The sequence below is a fragment of the Rhinatrema bivittatum genome, chromosome 9, assembly GCF_901001135.1.
Source record: "Rhinatrema bivittatum chromosome 9, aRhiBiv1.1, whole genome shotgun sequence".
Taxonomy (NCBI): domain Eukaryota; kingdom Metazoa; phylum Chordata; class Amphibia; order Gymnophiona; family Rhinatrematidae; genus Rhinatrema; species Rhinatrema bivittatum.
Genome location: NC_042623.1, coordinates 102,122,511 through 102,145,346, shown reverse-complemented (window position 1 = coordinate 102,145,346; position 22,836 = coordinate 102,122,511).

The window sequence follows — 22,836 nt, the reverse complement described above, 5'->3', positions numbered from 1 at the left end:
GGCGCGCGTAGATTTACGTCTGCTTCTCGCAGGTGTAAATCTAGGGACAAACGCAAGGGGGGGTAGGTTAGGTAGAGGAAGGGAGGGGAAGGTGAGGGGAAGGCGAAAGAGAGTTCCCTCCGAGGCCGCTCTGATTTCTGAGCGGCCTCGGAGGGAACAGAAGCAGGCTGTGCGGCTCGGCGCGCGCAGGCTGCCCAAAATCGGCAGCCTTGCACGCGCCGATCCAGGATTTTAGAGGATACGCACGGCTATGCGTGTATCTTATAAAATCCAGCGTACTTTTGTTTGCGCCTGCTGCGCAAACAAAAGTACGCGATCGCACTTTTTAAAAAAAATCTGCCCCTTATATCTTAATCTGTAATGGGTAATCTTTATATTACATTATATATGTTTTGCTTCACTAATATCTCCATACATATATAAGGTATGCCACTCCGAAAAGTATTAACTATATGTTTATTCCACTGCAATGGTTACATGGAATAGACTTAGTTTTTGGGTACTTGCCAGGTTCTTATGGCCTGGATTGGCCACTGTTGGAAACAGGATGCTGGGCTTGATGGACCCTTGGTCTGACCCAGTATGGCATTTTCTTATGTTCTTATGTTCATCACCCAATTCCAGCGAAGTTCACCTCCAGCAGTATTCACCCCAACAAGGTGCCTTGTTTCGCCCTAATTGGGCTTCTTCAGGGGAAATCTTTCACACAACTTAATCTCCTCGGGGATATATTCTTATTCACATTCGGATCCCTGTGAATATATGTATATATATATATATATATGAAAGAATATCCATACTACATTCACCCAATTAACCCAATGTGTCCTCTAAAATCACACTTACTGATCTCAAACTGAAATTTACATCCATGATCCCCCATCAGATCAGTCTCTCAAAATTCCACTACAATCAAAATATAAACAACAAGTCCACATTAAACTTCAATATACATCTATCACTAATCTTTATATTGTATCAATGAGGGGGATCTATAATATATTCCTCATAATATTGTACCAGATTAGGTTACCTGTATACTGAGGGTTGATTCGTTGAGAGAGTGTAAACATAGTATATTATACCATTGGGGTGCTGCAGATATTAAAATGGAAGATATGTATAGCTTCACAGATCAGGCGGCCACTGAAATACTCGATGGTATGAGGCTATTGGAAGATACTAGTACCAGCACACATGAAGGTGACTGGAATGAATTGGTGAAAGCTGAGAGCTGAAGGGACAACTAGCCGCCCTGATTAGAGACTTGGGAGTGAAAACGCTTGCTAATTTCCATCCTAGAGCGAGCAGTGAGTAGCCGAAATACAGCAATCATCAACAGCTGAGCCCGAGTCCCTATGTCATCATCAGGAGTCCGGGTCTTTAAAACCTGAGATATGCCGGCGCGCAGCCAACGCCGGCACGCGCGGCTTAGACTGGCTTTGACTGGGCTTCGACTGGCAACTGGAATTATCAACGGATTGATGGGCCATAAGAGGAAAGCTAGATTCGCCACTTCTTCGCCAGCAACAATAACAACGAAAATTGGACCCATGGATGCCCATGTGAGTCGGCAGGAACTGCCAAAGATGGACAGTCTGCGAGATTCCTCTGAAGCCTCGCTGAGTCCAGGCAATGCTGTAATTCCCCCTCAACCACAAAAGAATCTGGGAGAAGGACAGCTGGATGGAAAGGATTCATCTAACGTGAGTGCAAGTAGTGTGCAATTCGTAACGGATGTACCTGACCTCTCTAGTTGCCTCAAAGATCCTTCAATTGAGGCACATGAGAGGAACCTAGTTGTAACCACTGGTAATTCACAGATTTCATCTGTGGATCCTTCCAATGTGACTCTCTCAGATCTGTGGAGGGTTCTGGTTAAACTGGACTTGAATTTGACACAAGTTAATTCATTTCTCACATCATTGATTAGTGTTAACAAAACTTCAATTTTGGAACAGGGTAAAAGATTGAGTGCTGTAGAAGTAATGATGAATGAAGTATCTGGGAAAATAAATAGTATGCAAAATCTAGAAAATGTATTAGAGATAATACTTCAATACATTCTGATTTAGAGAATTTAGAAAATCTGATAAGAGTAAAAAATTTAAGACTGGTTAATTTTCCAATAACCAGGTTATTGTCTCCTAGAGAGATGTTAATTAAGTATTTAAAAGAAATCTTGATGTATGAAGAAAAAGATATACCAGCATTCTCAAAGATATATTATTTTTTGTCTCGATCTGATAAAAAAAATAATATATGTGAGGAAAATAGTATTGGAATTACTACATTTTTAGAGGAATCAATAGACATTATTAACAATAGAGCAACCCTCTTTGTATCCTTTATGGCAGAGAGTGATAAGGAATGTTTATTGGAGAAATGTTTTAGAAGTAAGGACCTGCAGTTTTGTGGTAAAAAGATTTATATGTTTCCAGATGTTTCTAGATCTACCCAGGTCCGTAGGAAACAGTTCGTGGCACTGAAAAGTAGGACCCTGGAAATTGGAGCAACGTTTTATTTGAGGTATCCTTCTAGATGTTTTATAAATTTCCAGGGGAAGAAATTCAGTTTCAATGAACCGTTGCAGTTAGAAAAATTTTTGAAAGATAAATCAAGTCCAATCTGTAACCAAGAAATGATACTTGTAGATACAATAAAAAATAAGCAAGAAGCTGTCCCTTCACATACAGAGTAATTATGGAAATTTTTTTGGTATAAAGAGGCCCCCCCAATTATTAGTGCCTAAATTGAGAAATGATTGATGACTAAGTATTGTTTTTGTTATTGGAATTATTGATATGTTCCCAACTTAGGATTATATATTGATTGTGAAGTAACATATTTTATGTTTTATGTGTATGCTTTGGAAAATTGAATAAAGATATAATTGAAAAAGAAATTACGTTTGAAACATTGTAGGGACGGGGATTGTCCGTTGGATATAAATAGAGTATGGTTCTGTGTTTCAGGCTATTAATTTAGAAGACTGGTGGTATTCGGAAGTAAGTTGGGTTAAACTGCTTTTAAAAGGTATGTGTCTTTCATTAATCTGCGGGCTATGGTATATAAAGATTAGTGGAGATAATGTATATTGAAGTTTAACGTGGACTTGTTATTTATATTTTGATCGTAGTGGAATTTTGAGAGACTGATCTGATGGGGGATCATGGATGTAAATTGCAGTTTGAGATCAGTAAGTGTGATTTTAGAGGACACATTGGGTTAATTGGATGAATGTAGTATGGATATTCTTTCATATATATATTCACAGGGATCCAAATGTGAATAAGAATTTATCCCCGAGGAGATTAAGTTGTGTGAAAGATTTCCCCTGAAGAAGCCCAATTAGGGCGAAACAAGGCACCTTGTTGGGGTGAATACTGCTGGGGGTGAACTTCGCTGGAATTGGGTGATGAACATCATTGAAGTGGAATCAACATATAGTTAATACTTTTCGGAGTGGCATACCTTATATATGTATGGAGATATTAGTGAAGCAAAACATATATAATGTAATATAAAGATAACCCATTACAGATTAAGATATAAGTGAATAGCATTGTAATTTTGGGGATGCAATAGAGTAATACATGAGATGTATAGAATAGTGAATGAATATTGATTTGTCAATTGGATTTTATGGGTGGGATTGGATTTTAGGTGTATGAATGAGTGTGAATGTGGTTTTGGGATATTAAAGATATTGGGATATTTAAGGTAATATATGTGTAGAAGATTTCTATACAATTGTATGTGATATAAATATAACATGTCCACAGTTACAAGATGGCTGAGGTTTCCCATCTTGATTGATTGAAGTGTTTTATTTTATCGGATTATATATATGGGTTAAGTGCAATATGAATAAAAAATTGTTTTGAAGAATATTATGGTATTTGTTGTATGGAATTATACATATGATGTGAAATGTTGGTATTGTAGCAACTTGCAAATGTATTAGATTTATTGTCATTGATTCCTTGATTGACTAATGCCATTGACTTCTCCGTGATCAGACTACTGCCTTGATTGACTAATGCTATTGACTTTCTCTGAGATCTGAACTCAGCATTGCTTGCCATGACCTCCGCTTTGCTGCCAGCCCTGATCCAAGCCTGTAATTAATGCCTTCTCTAGCCTACTCCCTGGATGTGGACTTATTAGGCTCCGGCCTACCATTGCTTGAGCGCCTCCAGCTAATCTCTGTTCCATTGGCGCCCGAGTCCAGGATAGGACTACGCCATCTATCGTCTGCTGTCTCTGGGCTGAACCAACCTTTCTTGTTAACCAACCTCAAGGCCCACCTAAGTCCTGCTGGCCCCGGCACCCAAAGACTCAACCTGTGGGGAAAGAGGGCTGGTATAGGTGAAGCTCCAGCAGCCTCTACCTTCAGCCCATTCTACCTGCTGACGGTGGGGACCTGTAGGTCCTCACCTACGGGTTGCTTCAACCCCACCTCGGCCCAAGGGTCCACTTCCAATGCAACAATTTCTATAGCAGGTTACGTTTGTGCACAGATACGTTTGCTACCCCAAGTGGAACTTTGATGGGGAAAGTGATGGAGGAGATAGCCCGAACAAAGAACATCCCTTATGTTGTTTAATATACAGGCAATGCAACAAAATATCTAAAATTGTACTTTATTTGGCCATTTTTATAAAAAGAAATTTGTATTATAGCTGACAGCATACCTTTGACATCCTGGAAAGAGCACAGCACCATTTCACATGATAAATTAAATCAACAGAGGAGCAACAGATAAAAGGTGTAGGCTGTCTTTCTAACTGTGTGTGTAGATTGGGCATTCCAGCAATGATTTTAGAGCTTTAAAAAAAATTTGTCCTGTCTGGTAAATAATGAAGTGACCACAAACTACATTGTTCTATTCTGTGTATATACTAATAGGTAGAGATGTAACCAATAATGGTTTGCATAGCATACATGAGCAAATTTACAATGGCATCATTATGTTTAATAAGGCTGTACTGTCTCACTGATGGATACCAGTACATATAGCCTCATTTTAAAATGCAAAATACAATGCTCACCTTCCTGTCATAGATGTTGCACGGTGTCTAGATGCCCAACTCCACCGACAGCTGCTTCAGATAAGGTGCTCAGCACTAGATGCTCAGATGGGGTGAAGCTGATGTGGCTGCCTTGTCCCTCTGCAGTCCTCCTGGCCTGCTTCTGGTTGACATGCCTTCTCAGGTCCTGCCACTTGTGCATCAGCTCCCCAATACTATGGTTGTGGTGGACACAGAGTTGACTACATGCCTGATCCTCTTCCAGATCTGCTCCTTCCTGTAGGCACCCACCTTCTTGGACTGGGGACGGTACAGCAGATTCTGGAACTGCATGACATGCTCAACAAGTATGTCCACCTCAGCTGGTAAGAAGTTAAGTTTCCTGATCATTACTCCACGTACCTGACACATGGTGCAAGTAGGACAGTGAATAGGAAAATAGATAGTTTTGTAGACAGCGTAATTTGCACCCTTCCCCGCGTACATAATGTGCATAGGTGGGTCTGATGCTTGTACATAGCAGTTGAGTGCGTGGGCCATTAACATTGATGCTGGCGTGTGCGCTGGCTGATTTGAGCGTGCTGACAATTAACATTGATGAGTGACATGTGCGCTGGCTGATTTGTGTGCGCAGCCAATTAACATTGATGAGTGACATGTGCATGCCAGCTGATTTGTGCATATAGCAATTACGCTTGATGGCCAACATGTGCATACTCGCTGATTTGTGTGCATTACCATTAACACTGAAGCTGCATATGTGCGTGCTCTTTGATTTTGGCATATCTGAAGAAGATTCATTATAACTACATAAGTTATTAGAATGAGGCATAGGAATGGCAATTCTCCACCCACCTTCATCACACAGCTTGGCTCAAGTGTAGTGATATCCAGTGTGAAATGGCTAAGGATGTTTAAGCAATCAAGGGGAGCCTTTTGAAGCTTAAGCTTTATCATTGTGGAGAACATTAACACCTGACTGCCTTGCTGTGTGGGGGTGTGGGTTGATTATCACAGGGCCATGATTAGGTTGATCTTCTCTGTGACCTTGCAATCCAGATCCTGCAGTCTTCACTAGGGTTATTATGTGCCCAATACCTGGACTGGAGTTTTGCATGCAGCTGCTATAGGAACAGGACTAAAGCTTTCTGGTAACTATGGTTTGCAAATTAAAGCCTAGGGGGTCATGTCTATTTTCTTTATCAGTTCAGGGACTTTTATGTTGAGAGTTTGTACCTCCTAATTTGTTGTTTGTGTCATTTCTTTCTAACAGGATCCATGCCAGATGTTAGATTTCACACATGCCTTTTCTGTTTCCCTCCCATCCCTATGTGAGGTCAATTATCAATGAGAACTAGCTGCAGAAATTTCCACATCACCTGAATCTTCTACCACTATTCTTGCTCTGTTAAATGGCTTCTAGCAAGACTGTATTCTACAGCTTTACATGTTGAAGCCTTTTGAGAGGTTGAGGGGACCTGCATTACATACCAGCTACAACAGAGCCTTTTTCAAGGCTGGGCACTGCCTGAAGCTCTAGAAAATGGTAGGACGTTGGATAAATTATTTGGTTCCTGTCCTAAAGAATATGAGCATATGGATGGGTGTACTAGCTTAAAGTTATGGATGTGAAAGAATGGTAAATTGATATATAGCTATGAGTACTCTGTATGCTATAGTATGTATGTGGCATTTGAAGAGTCTTTGATTTAATGATATATTTTTGCTTAAGCCTGCCCCCTATATATATCTTCACAGACTTTATATACTGGATGAGCTACATGAGTACTGTAGACTAGGCATTCTATGTAACAGTGGATAAAGGTATAGAGCTGATAAGTACAATGGTGTTCTGTCCCTCAAAACCCCTCCTTCGCTTTGCAGTGCAGATGAAAAACCCCCAACTCTAGCACACTCCATAATTATATATGTGTAGTTAGTTCCCTCTTCACCCTGTGTTAATAATGATACCTATGTGCAATCCCCCTTCCCCACATGAGTCTTTAATGGAGATGTGTATCGTACCGGCAGTCGTTTCCGGTTTTGTAGAACCGCGGGAAATTAAATTTCCCGCGGTTCTGACCGCTTTGTTTTTTTTGGCTGTCCCGATCCGAAAAAAAAGATCCAAGTAAAGATCCCTGAGGCACTCCACTGTTTACCCTTTTCCACTGAGAAAATTGACCATTTAATACTACTCTCTGTTTTCTGTCTTTTAACCAGTTTGTAATCCATGAAAGGATACTGCCTCCTATCCCATGACTTTTTAGTTTCCTTAGAGGTCTCTCATGAGGGACTTTGTCAAATGCTTTCTGAAAATCCAAATATACTGCATCTAGTGTCTCACCGTTATCCACATGTTTATTAACCCCTTCAAAAAAATGAAGCAGATTTGTGAGGCAAGATGATTTGCCTTGGGTAAATCCATGCTGACTGTGTTCCATTAAACCATGTCTTTCTGTATGCTCTGTGATTTTGATCTTTAGAATAGTTTCCACTATTTTTCCCGGCACTGAAGTCAGGCTCACTGGTCTATAGATTCCTGGATTGCCCCGGAGCCCTTTTTATATATTGGGGTTACATTGGCCACCCTCCAGTCTTCAGGTACAGTGGATGATTTTAATGATAGGTTACACATTTTAACTAATAGATTTGAAATTTCTTTTTTGAGTTCCTTCAGAATTCTGGGGTACATACCATCTGGTCCAGGTGATTTTCTACACTTTCATTTGTCAATCTGGCCTACTACATGCTCTAGGTTCACAGTGATTTGGCCATTTGTAGAACAAGAATAATGCATGTTCATCACCATTCCATACCATAAAGATATCATCAATGTATATCTTCCACACAATGATATTATTCTGGAATGGGGAGTTGTCAGTCCATTCTTTTTCAAATTCACTCATGAACAGATTGGCTATTGATGGTGCAAAGGTTGCTCCCATGGCAGTGCCACTGGTTTATACAAAATTCTGCTCTTGGAAAATGAAATTATTATCTTTGAGTATGGATACTAATTCCTTAATGAATGATATTGGTACTGAATGCAGCCATTCCCTCAATCTTAAATATTTCAGTATGATCTCTATCACCTGATCCTGTGGAATGATGGTATAAAGAGATTGTGCATCGAGTATCACCAAAAAAAGATTACTGCCAGGTTCAAATTGCAAGCCTTCCAAGATGTTCAAAAAAAGGGGAGTATCTTGTATGTAAGTATACATTCCTGATACAAATGGTTTTAGAAAACAATTTGTATAGGAGGACAAAGGCTCTAATAAAGAATCATTAGGTGAGATGATTGGTCTTCCATGAGATTTAATAAGACTTTTATTGACCTTGGGTAAAAAAATATATAGTTAGAATTCACAGATAAATAAAGAGTACCACAGACTGGTACTCTTTATTTTGTTAGAAAACCAGCTTCATGCATACTCATAATTTGCTTTATTTTGGATTGCAATCTTTTGGTAGGGCCCAAAGTGATGCGCCATCTTTTGATTTGAAGTATAGTGAGCATCACTATTAAATATTGTTAATGCATACTGGATCATCTTGAGTATTCTTTTTTATTAGTACATCTGGGAGTCTCTTATTTGTAATTGACCAGTTCTCTATATTACAGCCTCTAGGCCTTGACATGTTTGGTTACACAGTGCATATGCTATTTCTAACTGCTGATTCTTCAGCTCCCATATCTTTGCAAGCTCTGAATACTGCCCCTGGAGTGACAGTATTTTTTAGTAAAAGTTATATTTGTTGATGCTTTTCTTTAATTGTATCCTCAAATCATCAAAGGTTGTTCCCATGGCAGTTAAGGCAGTGAAGAAAGGAGGCTACTTTTTCCTAGAGCAGGGATGGCGAACTCCAGTCCTCAAATGCCACAAACAGGCCAGGTTTTCAGAATATCTACAATGAATATGCAAGAGAAAGATTTGCATGCACTGCCTCCATTGTGTGCAAATTTCTCTCATGCATATTCATTGTGGATATCCTGAAAACCTGGCCTGTTTGTGGCACTCGAGGACTAGAGTTTGCCTTCCCTATCCTCGAACAACTTCCACCAGAATCTATGCTAAAGCCCCATGTATTACAATTTCAGGTCTATAACTGAGGGAGTGATTCATCAATCAATGTTACAACTGGCTGTGCTACCAGGAGGAAAAGAAAAAAATATCCTAGCTCATCCAGGCTTTAACTACTTGACTTTAGTTTCCCTTTCTATCTACCACTAATAAATAAGAAAATAAAACTTTCACCTGCTGGATCACCCAGGTGGGCTGGCACAATCTGTCAGGGTCTGGCATGTAACAGTCACCCTTTTCAAAAAGGTTTAATGAAAGCAACAAAAGTTCAGTACATAACATGGGTTTCCTGGCTTAGAGTTCACAGAAAACCAAACAAGGTAGTCAAGTAATGTGTATTCTCTTACCAGATAGGCAAAGGGGAAGTTCCAGCACAGCTTGGTGAATCGAGTGTGTCCTAGCTCAGATGTTGTCTTCTGCAAATGACATGAATCCCTAAGGACTAGCAATATTAACTATGCTCTCAGGTCCTACTAAGTGGGTAGCTCGCTGCTAGAGCTTCAGACCCATATCTCCAGGCCAAGGGTTCAAGACTCCCAATGGACCTTACAGAAGGAGGCTGAAAACTGCAGGTTGATTATCCTTACTTCAGTGGTGGGAAAATAAATAGTGAGACTACAAATGAAAGGAAAATGAGCTATCTGCAATCCAATAAGTTCCAGGATTCAACACCATATAGCTTTTCTAGTGGAGATTTGGATCAAGGAGCTGTGCTTGATATAGTTTACTGGCATTTCAAGAAGGCTTTTCATATGGTCAAAAGTCTTCGAGGACCGCCCGCATGGCGCACCTCACTTCCGGTCCCGGAGGACCTTAAAGTAAGGGAAGGGACCACCATTCCTCTTGCACCGCCGGCTGCTGAACCGACCTCATCTCCTCACCCTCGTGACCGGCTCGACGCGTTCGGCATAGTGACCCATCGGGGTCCGAGACGCGGCCTACCTGCCTCCATCCGGCCGAGAGACGCTACGAGGACAGCCCCCACGGTGCACCTCACTTCCGGTCCCGGAGGACATTAAAGTAAGGGAAGGGGCCACCATCCCTCTTACACTGCCGGCCGCCGACCTGACCTCATCTCCTTGCCCTCACGACCGGCTCAACGCGTTCGGCGTAGTGACCCATCAGGGTCCGAGCCGCGGCCTACCTGCCTCCATCCGGCTGAGAGACGCTACGAGGACCGCCCCCATGGCGCACCTCACTTCCGGTCCCAGAGGACCTTAAAGTAAGGGAAAGGACCGCCATCCCTTTTGCACCGCCGGCCGCCGACCCGACCTCATCTCCTCACCCTCGCGACTGGCTCGACCCATCGGGGTCCGAGCCGCGGCCTACCTGCCTCCATCCGGCCGAGAGACGCTACGAGGACCGTGCCCATGGTGCACCTCACTTCCGATCCCGGAGGACCTTAAAGTAAAAGTTGATCTCTGGCATATCACACCAGGCATCTCGCACCAAAGGAGCGCAACTAAGGAGCCTGCCCCTTAGTGCGCCCCTTCGTGCGATCCTTCATTCTTGATATTACTGACTTACCCAATGGCAAAAACTCACAGCTGGAATTTGCACACAGATTGACTACCTACTTGAGATTTAACAACCTAAATGCATACTACTAAGTCTAACAGCGAGTGCTACTAACTCTACCTTAATCAACCCTTACATCAGGCACCTAATAACCAACCCCTGGCATTGAAGCTACAACCGGTCCTGAGACATCTATACTCCACCACTCTCCCAAAAACGACCTAATCTGGAAGTGTAACCTCTACCACCAACGGAATCTACCTTAAGCTTATATTACACAAACCCTTGAGACCCCAATACCACCCACAATCCCCTACCTTCCAGACTACGCCCCCCCTTCCCTCGCTCAAGTGAGACATCTCCTGGCAGAGACTCCCACATTCCTCCTTCCCGCCTAGCAGACAGACAGAAACCCCAAGTTTTACTCAGCCAATTACACAATGATCCCCCAGATCATTCCCACTCTCAAACACTACTACACCTCACATAAAACTACACGCCTATCCTTCACCCACAACAACACAGGTCACTAATCCCTATCATGGCATCTCCCCTCACACAACTACTAGGACTGATGACATTCTCTATATTTCTACTAAACGCACAATTTATTCTAAAAAAAGGCCACACTACTATCCGATATTCTCACAGACAAAACCCCTGACATATGTGCAATCACTGAATCATGGCTAAAGGACACTGACATTGCAATAATTAACCAACTACCCACTGAATTATACAACTTCTTCCCTATCCCCAGACTCAAAAAGAAAGGAGGTGGACTCCTCCTTGCGGCCAAAAAGAAATTCAATCTCGCCCTACAACCTATCTCTCATCCCAACAAACTAGAGATCGGTCTCTTTAAATCCAGTACTCTCCAAATCTGCTTAATCTATGCACCCCAGGCATTCTGGAAAATAACCCATCTCTGCTCACAGAATACATATCTAAACACATTAACATTGCGTCCCCAGCAAACATCCTCGGAGATCTGAATCTCCATGTTGACCACAACCCCAGATCCCCATCCTGTGAAGCCACCCTGGCAGCTCTTAATGCGCTGGGCTTCAAACAGATTGTAGTGAGCCCTACAGATAAGGCTGGACACACAATTGATCTCATCTTCACCAACTCCCTTATTCAAACTGACTTACCCTGCTGCACTCCCATACCCTGGTCAGACCACTACCGGATTGACACACTCTGCACAATCAAATGCACCCCAAACTCCACTCACACCACCCACACCAAAAAAAACATAACTTTCCGAAAACAATGTAAGACTGAAGAAATTATAGATGCCCTATTAGAGGAACTTACGAAAGTAGACCTCACAGATGCTAACACTGCCACCGCTTCATGGTTCCAAATAACTAGCGACATAGCAGATAAACTTCGACCTTTACAAACCAAAGAAATCAACCCTGATAAGACCAAAAAGAAACCATGTTACACACCTGAACTTAGAATCTTGAAATCTGAGCTCTGTAATCCTGAAAAGAGATGGCGCAGAAACCAAATCCCTGCCCTTCTATCAAAGTTCCGGACCATGCTTCATAACTACCGTAAAGCCACGGACAAAGCCAAAAAAGATTATTATGCATCAAGAATCCACCAGTTCCAATTCAATCCCCGCACCCTTTTTCAATACGTCTCAAGCCTTATTAGCTCACCTGACAACATAAATCCGGACAATGATGATGAAGCCAAATGTGAGAAAATAGCCTATTACTTCCACAATAAAATTGATACCATCATAAGAACATAAGAAAATGCCATACTGGGTCAGACCAAGGGTCCATCAAGCCCAGCATCCTGTTTCCAACAGTGGCCAATCCAGGCCATAAGAACCTGGCAAGTACCCAAAAACTAAGTCTATTCCATGTAACCATTGCTAATGGCAGTGGCTATTCTCTAAGTGAACTTAATAGCAGGTAATGGACTTCTCCTCCAAGAACTTATCCAATCCTTTTTTAAACACAGCTATACTAACTGCACGAACCACATTCTCTGGCAACAAATTCCAGAGTTTAATTGTGCGTTGAGTAAAAAAGAACTTTCTCCGATTAGTTTTAAATGTGCCCCATGCTAACTTCATGGAGTGTCCCCTAGTCCTTCTACTATCCGAAAGAGTAAATAACCGATTCACATCTAGACCTCTCATGATTTTAAACACCTCTATCATATCCCCCCTCAGTCGTCTCTTCTCCAAGCTGAAAAGTCCTAACCTCTTTAGTCTTTCCTCATAGGGGAGTTGTTCCATTCCCCTTATCATTTTGGTAGCCCTTCTCTGTACCTTCTCCATCGCAATTATATCTTTTTTGAGATGCGGCGACCAGAATTGTACACAGTATTCAAGGTGCGGTCTCACCGTGGAGCGATACAGAGGCATTATGACATTTTCCGTTTTATTCATCATTCCTTTTCTAATAATTCCCAACATTCTGTTTGCTTTTTTGACTGCCGCAGCACACTGAACCGACGATTTCAATGTGTTATCCACTATGACACCTAGATCTCTTTCTTGGGTTGTAGCACCTAATATGGAACCCAACATCGTGTAATTATAGCATGGGTTATTTTTCCCTATATGCATCACCTTGCACTTATCCACATTAAATTTCATCTGCCATTTGGATGCCCAATTTTCCAGTCTCACAAGGTCTTCCTGCAATTTATCACAATCTGCTTGTGATTTAACTACTCTGCACAATTTTGTGTCATCTGCAAATTTGATTATCTCACTCGTTGTATTTCTTTCCAGATCATTTATAAATATATTGAACAGTAAGGGTCCCAATACAGATCCCTGAGGCACTCCACTGTCCACTCCCTTCCACTGAGAAAATTGCCCATTTAATCCTACTCTCTGTTTCCTGTCTTTTAGCCAGTTTGCAATCCACGAAAGGACATCGCCACCTATCCCATGACTTTTTACTTTTCCTAGAAGCCTCTCATGAGGAACTTTGTCAAACGCCTTCTGAAAATCCAAGTATACTATATCTACCGGTTCACCTTTATCCACATGTTTATTAACTCCTTCAAAAAAGTGAAGCAGATTTGTGAGGCAAGACTTGCCCTGGGTAAAGCCATGCTGACTTTGTTCCATTAAACCATGTCTTTCTATATGTTCTGTGATTTTGATGTTTAGAACACTTTCCACTATTTTTCCTGGCACTGAAGTCAGGCTAACCGGTCTGTAGTTTCCCGGATCGCCCCTGGAGCCCTTTTTAAATATTGGGGTTACATTTGCTATCCTCCAGTCTTCAGGTACAATGGATGATTTTAATGATAAGTTACAAATTTTTACTAATAGGTCTGAAATTTCATTTTTTAGTTCCTTCAGAACTCTGGGGTGTATACCATCCGGTCCAGGTGATTTACTACTCTTCAGTTTGTCAATCAGGCCTACCACATCTTCTAGGTTCACCGTGATTTGATTCAGTCCATCTAAATCATTACCCATGAAAACCTTCTCCATTACGGGTACCTCCCCAACATCCTCTTCAGTAAACACCGAAGCAAAGAAATCATTTAATCTTTCCGCAATGGCCTTATCTTCTCTAAGTGCCCCTTTAACCCCTCGATCATCTAACGGTCCAACTGACTCCCTCACAGGCTTTCTGCTTCGGATATATTTAAAAAAGTTTTTACTGTGAGTTTTTGCCTCTACAGCCAACTTCTTTTCAAATTCTCTCTTAGCCTGTCTTATCAATGTCTTACATTTAACTTGCCAATGTTTATGCTTTATCCTATTTTCTTCTGTTGGATCCTTCTTCCAATTTTTGAATGAAGATCTTTTGGCTAAAATAGCTTCTTTCACCTCCCCTTTTAACCATGCCGGTAATCGTTTTGCCTTCTTTCCACCTTTCTTAATGTGTGGAATACATCTGGACTGTGCTTCTAGAATGGTATTTTTTAACAATGACCACGCCTCTTGGACATTTTTTACTTTTGTAGCTGCTCCTTTCAGTTTTTTTCTAACAATTTTTCTCATTTTATCAAAGTTTCCCTTTTGAAAGTTTAGCACGAGAGCCTTGGATTTGCACATTGTTCCTTTTCCAGTCATTAAATCAAATTTGATCATATTATGATCACTACTGCCAAGTGGCATGCTTTCCGCCCCCCCCCCCCTTCCAACAATTCCCTCACACTCAACAACACTCCCAACTCCAACACTTCACACACCCCCTCCTGACCACCTCCACTCATAATGCGCACCCCACAACCACCCTTACAAATTTTGAAAACACATCCGCACTAGAAATAGAAACAACTCTCAAAAAAATCAAACCAGCAATGCACCCCTCTGACACATTGCCCACCAATACATTCCTTACCATCCCCACCACGATAGCTAAACCCATAGCAAACATTCTGAACAAATCCATTACTCTTGGCATGGTCCCAATCCAACTCAAACACACTATAATTAAGCCCACCCTCAAAAAACGGGATCTGGATCCAACTGAACCGGCCAATTATCGCCCTGTATCAAACCTCCCCTTCCTATCCAAAATAATAGAAAAAATCATCAACAGGCAGCTTACTGAATACATGGACGACCATCACATATTCTTCCCCTCCCAGTATGGATTTCGGAAGCATCATAGCACAGAAACACTACTCATTTCCCTCTCAGAATCCATACTTAAAGCCCTGTACATAGGACACTCATACATTCTGGTTCTTCTTGACATTTCATCTGCCTTTGACATGGTCAATCACAGCACACTTATCATGCGCCTCAAAGAAATTGGCATTATGGGTACTGCCCTACGCTGGTTTCAATCATACCTTAGCGATAGGAGCTATAGTGTTAAAGTGGGTTGTGGTGAATCAAAACCAAGACAACTGTCACAAGGAGTACCCCAAGGCTCTTCCCTCTCTTCAACTCTTTTTAATATTTACCTCATCCCCCTCTGCCAACTTCTCTCTAAACTGGGCTTCCCGCACTTCATCTACGCGGATGATGTGTAGATCCTCATTCCCATAACTGACTTACTGCCTAATGCACTGAAGACCTGGAACACAGCTCTCACAGAAATAAACAAACTCCTCACTGACAACTTCCTGGCTCTCAACACCAACAAAACGGAGCTACTCATCATTTCACCCCTTAACAATGCCACCTACAAACCATCACCACCCCTGCAACCTGCCTCCGCTAACTTATAACCGGTTCGCAGCTTGGGCATAATGATTGACAACCATTTTTCCTTTAAAAAATTCATCTCCGCCACAATAAAAAACAGCTTTTTCAAACTCCATACCCTAAAAAGAATCAAAACCCTCCTACACCCTTACGACTTTCGCACAGTGCTACAAGCCACGATCTTATCTAAGCTTGACTACTGCAACGCCATCTTGCTAGGCCTACCAAAAAACACTATTCAACCTTTACAAATGCTGCAAAATGTGGCTGCCTGTATACTCACTAACACACGCCGGCACGAACATATCACTCCCGTTCTCCAATCCCTACACTGGCTTCCAGTAGCATCTAGAATAAAATATAAATCCCTCACACTCATACACAAAGCCATTCAAAACCAAAAGGTGCAATGATTCCCCGAGCATCTTAGATTCCATAAGACAAACTGACCAACAAGAATTCAACACCAGGCGAAACTCCTGACACCTTCACCCAAACTAGCAAAACATGTTTCCACTAGGGAGCACTCATTTATCATAGCTGGAACTAATCTTTGGAATAAAATGCCCCCAATTTACGACAGGAACCCTGCCACAAGAAATTCAAGCAAAACCTCAAAACTTGGCTGTTTAAACAAGCATACCCATAACTGATTTATAGCTCCTATCTGACTTCTGGCAACATCACTTCTCGACCCCCCCCCCCGATGCATGACTTTCGCTAGTCTGTTCCTTTGCATCCATCATGCCCAATCAAAGCTCTAATCCCTTCCCCCCCCCTCTAAATTCCCTTTTTTGCACTGTTATCCTGGTTTCTTTATGTAATTACCATGTCCTTTCGAACCTCCACTACATATGTTACCCAGGTTAGACCATAAATGATGATGTGTAATGATTACCAAATATTACTTTTTGTATAATACGTTTACCTCATTTGAACAAAGATTATTCTATGTATTTTCAATCCTTGTTGTATATTTATCTCTTTTTTTTTTTTTTTTAAATGTTATTGTTACTCGTGTTTGTTTCATTGTAAAGCATGTTGCTGCATTATGTTCCACTGTAAACCGAGGTGATGTTCCGAACGTGCCACGGTATATAAAAAAAACCTTAAATAAATAAATAAATAAATAAATAAATAAATAAAAAGGTCCTGCATGAGACTCATGAATGGGAGCAGATCACAGGATAGTGAAATGGATTATAAATTGTCTGACTGTCAGACATCAGTGAGTAATAGTAAATTGAACCTATGAAGAAAGAAGTGGAGTTCAAGACTGGCTCTGGGACTGGTTCTGTTCAATATCTTTGTGAGCGATATTGCAGAAGGATTAGAAGGTAAAATGTGTCTTTTAGCAGATGACATCAGGATCTGCAACAGAGAATACATCTGAAGGAGTAGAGAGAATGAGAAGTGACATAGAGGAGCTCAAGAAGTGGTCAAAAGTTTGGCAGTTGAGATTCAATGGCAAGAAGTACAGAGTCATGTATTTGGGGCACAGAAATCTGAAGGAGTTATATATGTTGGAGAGTGAAATACTGATGAGCATGAACTGGGAGTGAGATCTCAGGGTAATAGTGTCTAATGATCCAAAGATGGTGAAGCAATGTGACAAGGCAGTGGCTAAGGCCAGAGGAATGCTTCAGAAAAGGCATATCCAGCAGGAAAAGGAATGTGATATTGCTCCTGTACAGATCCTTGGTGAGGCCTCACTTAGAATATTGTGTTCAGTTTTAGAGACCTCATTCCAAAAAAGATAAAGACAAAATAGCAGCAGTCTAGAGAAAGGCAATCAAATTGGTATTGGGTCTGTACAGAAAGCCGTATGAGATGAGACTGAAGAGCCTTAATATGTAAACCCGGGAAGAGAGAAGACACAGGAGATATGATCCAGACCTTCAAAAAATGAAAGGTATCAATGATGCACAAATATCTAATCTTTTCTGATGGAAAGGAAGCTGTAAAACTAGGGGTCATGATATGAAACTCCAAGGGAAAGACACAGGAACAATTCAGGAAATATTTCTCAATGGATAGGGTGGTGAATACATGGAATGACCTCCCAGAAGATATAGTGATGAAATTCAAAAGGGTATTGGACAAACGCAGGGGATCCCTGATAGCTAGAGAATGAAAATGAAGGTTTGCATTTCTGCATAAGGGTAACCTGCACATAGCAGCAGTTGCTACTTCCCTTAACAGAAGGCTTGGGGGTAGCCAGCACAGAGCAGCAGTTGCTATTACCTTTAACAGAAGGCTTGCTGGGCAGACTAAAAGGACCATTTTGATCTTTATCTGCCTTTATTAATTATGTTACTATGTTACTATATGAGATTTTTCTAATCATCTTAAGTGTAAATAGTATGTTACATAGTTGACTATATTTCCTTAATTTTTGAGGATGACTGTACTGTAATGCATGCTACAGCTTTAAACTTTGCAGCTACTAGATCAGTTGACTGATTTTATAAACAGGATTCTGTAATAGGAGATAATAAAAGGTCAATGAAATGTTAAGATTTTACGTACCAAAGCATTTCTGATATTTTCTCTGTAGGTCATGGAATATAATTGGAGCATTTTTCTCACTAGTAAATTCCTTTTTTGTAGCTTCTAAAGGCTAATTATTGTTTGTTTGCATACTCTGCCAGTGAATTTCTTGCAATTCATAATCACAGTACCAAAATGTTGAATTTGGTGTTCTTTTTCAACTTGTTACTAGCTATATATAGTCAAGCCTGACCTATATATGATGTCAGAATTGGGAACGCAATTAGAAAAGTGGAAAAAATGCTCCTTTGATTTTTTTTTTTTTAAATCATTTGTTTAACTAAAAAACCCAAGTGTATGTATTCTGTAAATTCCTTATTTGTGTCATAGTTAATATGGTTAAGTAAATTACAGTTAATATCATCTAAGTGCTTCACATTTAAACATTATTTATTGATTAAGAAAGACAGTTAGTATACAAAACTGTAAAAAATGGTATATGGCTTCAAGGAGCTGGCATTATGCATTTTTAATTTGATTATTAAAATGTATGTAATCTATGATATTAATTTGATTGCATCTTTTATTAATATCTACTTCAGTGCAGGAAGGCAGGACTCCCTGGTAAGGCATCAAGATGCAACGCTTTGCAAGTTGTAACCTGAAATGGCATTACATCATAATGGTTATTGGAAACAAGATATGGATGGTGGTATTAGACTACCTTGGTCATTGTTACCCAAAGACCTCAGGTCAAATGTTATTCTTGTTCTTTGAACAAGCAATGTTGTACAGTATTCTTAAGAGATTATTGTATAATTTCATTATGAGCCTAGCATGTAACAAGCACATACAGATGCTTCATTTAAAGCATTAATTCATGTTCAGGTTTGTTACAAATTCAATAAGAAAACATAGCTTGCTTTTGCTTTGATTACGCATTTATATAATTTGGAAACCTAAGGTTGACTTATGAAAAAGGAGTCGATTTATCTAAAAGAGGAATCATTTAGGTTTCAAAAAAAATCTCCAGACCTTTGTTACGAATTTCGCTGCCCAACATCTCCACTCCGCCCTCCTTACCTCTCTAGCGACTCCTCCCGCGGTTGATGGACATTTGGCTGCCGCGGCATCTGCCTGCCATCCTCTCCAGCGTTCCCGGTGTGGCTTGGGCGCTGCCTCCTGCCATGCTGTCCAGCTACCTTAGGGTGCGTGTGCCGCGTGGCCCTGCTTCAAATACTTTTTTTGGCGCGAACCTCAGGGGCATCCCCCTGTGATGACGTCACGCATCCCGGATACAAAAAGCCTATACTATTGCTAGCTAATCGAGTTAGCAAAGGTATTCATTCAGGAACTCATTATTATGGGATTCGCTCTCCATACCTAGCTACTCTGCCTCTCCATTATTGGACTTACTCTATTTGGGGTACCTGCTCCTCGGGGGCCTCTCTCTTCTCTTTCAGGTCGCTGTCCTCCACTGAACCTCCTAAAGGATGCATCTATCCACTCAGCGATTGAGAACAAGGTGATGTCTGAATACATCGAGGAGAATTTACAGAAGGGGTTTATTAGACCATTGAAGTCTCCAGCCGGCACAGGCTTCTTCTTTGTGGGGAAGAAGGATGGTACCCTACGTCCTTGTATCGATTACCGAGGTCTGAACGAGATCACGATTAAAGACCGCTACCCCCTGTCTTTAATCTCAGAGCTGTTTGACCGGCTTCAGGGGGCCAAAATATTCTCAAAACTTGACCTGAAGGGGGCCTACAACTTAGTTTGCATTCGTAGTGGTGACGAATGGAAAACAGCCTTCAACACTCGATACGGCCATTTTGAGTACTTAGTTATGCCCTTCAGCCTGTGCAATACACCCGCTATATTTCAGAACATGATGAACGACATCCTGTAGGACCTGCTATACAAGAGTGTCGTGGTATACCTGGATGATATCCTGATATTTTCCCAGGATTTGCTAACTCATCTAGAGGATGTCAAGCAAGTACTACGCCGACTCCGTGAATACCGGCTCTACGCCAAACTTTCCAAGTGTGAATTTCATAAAGACTCAGTGCCTTTTCTTGCCTACATCGTGTCTAAAGATGGCTTCCAGATGGACCCTCAAAAACTCGAGAGTATCAAAAGTCCCAACCTACCAGCCTGAAGGCCCTGAGACAATTCCTGGGGCTTACCAACTATTATAGAAGCTTTATAAAGAACTACTCTTCTTTAACAGTACCCTTGACCGCAATGACCTGCAAGGGTGCCAATTCTTCAAAATGGTCTGCGGAAGCCATTTCCGCGTTTGAGAAACTAAAGACTGCCTTTTCCATGGAACCATGCTTACGGCATCTTGACCCCAACAAGCCCTTTATCGTAGAAATTGATGCTTCAGATGCCGGCGTGGGGGCTGTATTGAGCCAGACTGGAGACTCTAAAGCCTTACGTCCCTGCTCTTTCTTCTCACGACGTTTCTCCCCGGCAGAGAAGAACTATGGGATCGGCGATAAAGAGTTCTTGGCAATAAAGCTTGCATTCGAGGAATGGCAGCCTTGGCTCAAAGGCACTCAACATCAAATAACCGTATTCATGGACCCCAAAAATCTAGAATATCTCTGCCATGCGCAACATCTTAACCTCAGACAAGCTAGATGGTCCTTATTCTTCATTTTGACTTTGTGCTTAAATATCACCCCAGAGACAGAAATACCAGAGCTGATGCCCTGTCACACTCCTTTCTCTCGGAGGATGTGCCTGAAGAACCTCAGCACATAACTGACCCGAAGAAAGTCATCTTGGGAACTACACATTCTGTGCCCGCTGGTAAGACCATTGTGCCTAAACACCTCAGGAAGAAAGTGCTCTTTTGGGCACACGATTCCAAGCTGGCTGGCCATCCTGGTCAACGCTGTACCCTGCTCAAGATCCAGAAGTTTTATTGGTGGCCTACTATCAATAAGGATACCCTATCCTATGTGGCATCTTGTACCAACTGTGCCAAACAAAAACCTGCTTCTGGCCAACCGTGGGGTTTGCTACAACCACTGCCAGTTCCTGAACAGCCCTGGTCACACATCGCTGCTGATTTTGTAGTCGATTTACCCCCTTCTGGAGGAATGAATACCATCTGGGTAACAGTCGATCGCTTCAGCAAGATGGCCCATTTCATGGTGCTGCCTGGCTTACCTTCAGCCTTGGAGCTTGTGAGGCTCTTCATATCGCACATTTTTCACCTTCACAGCCTACCAAGACACATTGTCTCAGATCGAGGATCTCAATTCCCGGCAAGATTCTGGAGGGCCTTGTGCAAGTTATTCAACATCTCTCTAGACTACACTTCAGCCTATCATCCGCAATCAAATGGCCAAACAGAACAGATGAATAGAACCTTAAAGCAGTTCATTCAAGCCTAAGTGAGTTGCCGTCAGAATAACTGGACCGAACTGTTACCTTGGGCTGTATTCGCCATCAACTCTCTTCTAGCAACATCAACTGGATCAACACCTTTTCAAATGGTATATGGACGCTCTCCAACACAGCCACTTCCACTGAAGCTCTCAGTGACGTCCCCAGCAGCTCAATCTACTGCTGATGAAATCCATAACCTGTGGACTCAGATGAAAGACATGCTAGTCAAAGTGAGTGACCGCACTAAGAACATCTATGATGCTCATCATTCTCAAGCGCCTGTCTTTAAACCCGGAGACAAAGTCTGGTTATTTACCAAACATCTCAGACTGAAATTACCCTCCACTCGGTTCACTCCTCGCTATGATGGACCATTTCCAATCCTCTGATGTCTTGGCAACATCACCTACAGTCTGAAGATACCACCCGGAGAAAACATCCACAACGCTTTTCACATTTCACTCTTGAAACCTCTCATACTCAATGAATTCTCTTCCAAGACTCAGGAACCACCTGCCATCAACGCAGAAGATGACCTAGAATTCAAGGTCGAAGAGATTCTTGATGTCCGAAGACAGGGCAAAACACTTGAATACCTCCTTTTTTGGGAGGGTTTTGGCCCCGAAGAAAACTCTTGGGAGTTTCAGGCTAACATCCTTGATAAAGAGATGCTCCTTTAATTTCATCTCGCACATCCTTCAAAACCTAAACCTGGTACCCGAAGAGGAGACCACCCTTTGAATGGGGTACTGTCGTGACTGTTGCTGCCCGACGTCTCCACTTCGCCTTCCTTACCTCTCTGGTGACTCCTCTCGCGGTTGACGGACGTTTGGCTGCAGCGGCGTCTGCCTGCTGTCCTCTCCGGCGTCCCCGGTCCGGATTGGGTGCTGCCTCCCGCCATGCTGTCCAGCGGTCCTGCTTCAAATACTTTCTTTGGCGTGAACCTCACGGGCATCCTCCTGTGATGACGTCATACATCCCGGATACAAAAAGCCTACACTATTGCTAGCTAATCGAGTTAGCAAAGGTATTCATTCAGGAACTCATTATGGATGGGATTCGCTCTCCATACCTAGCTACTCTGCCTCTCCATTATTGGACTTACTCTATTTGGGGTACCCGCTCCTCGGGGGCCTCTCTCTTCTCTTTC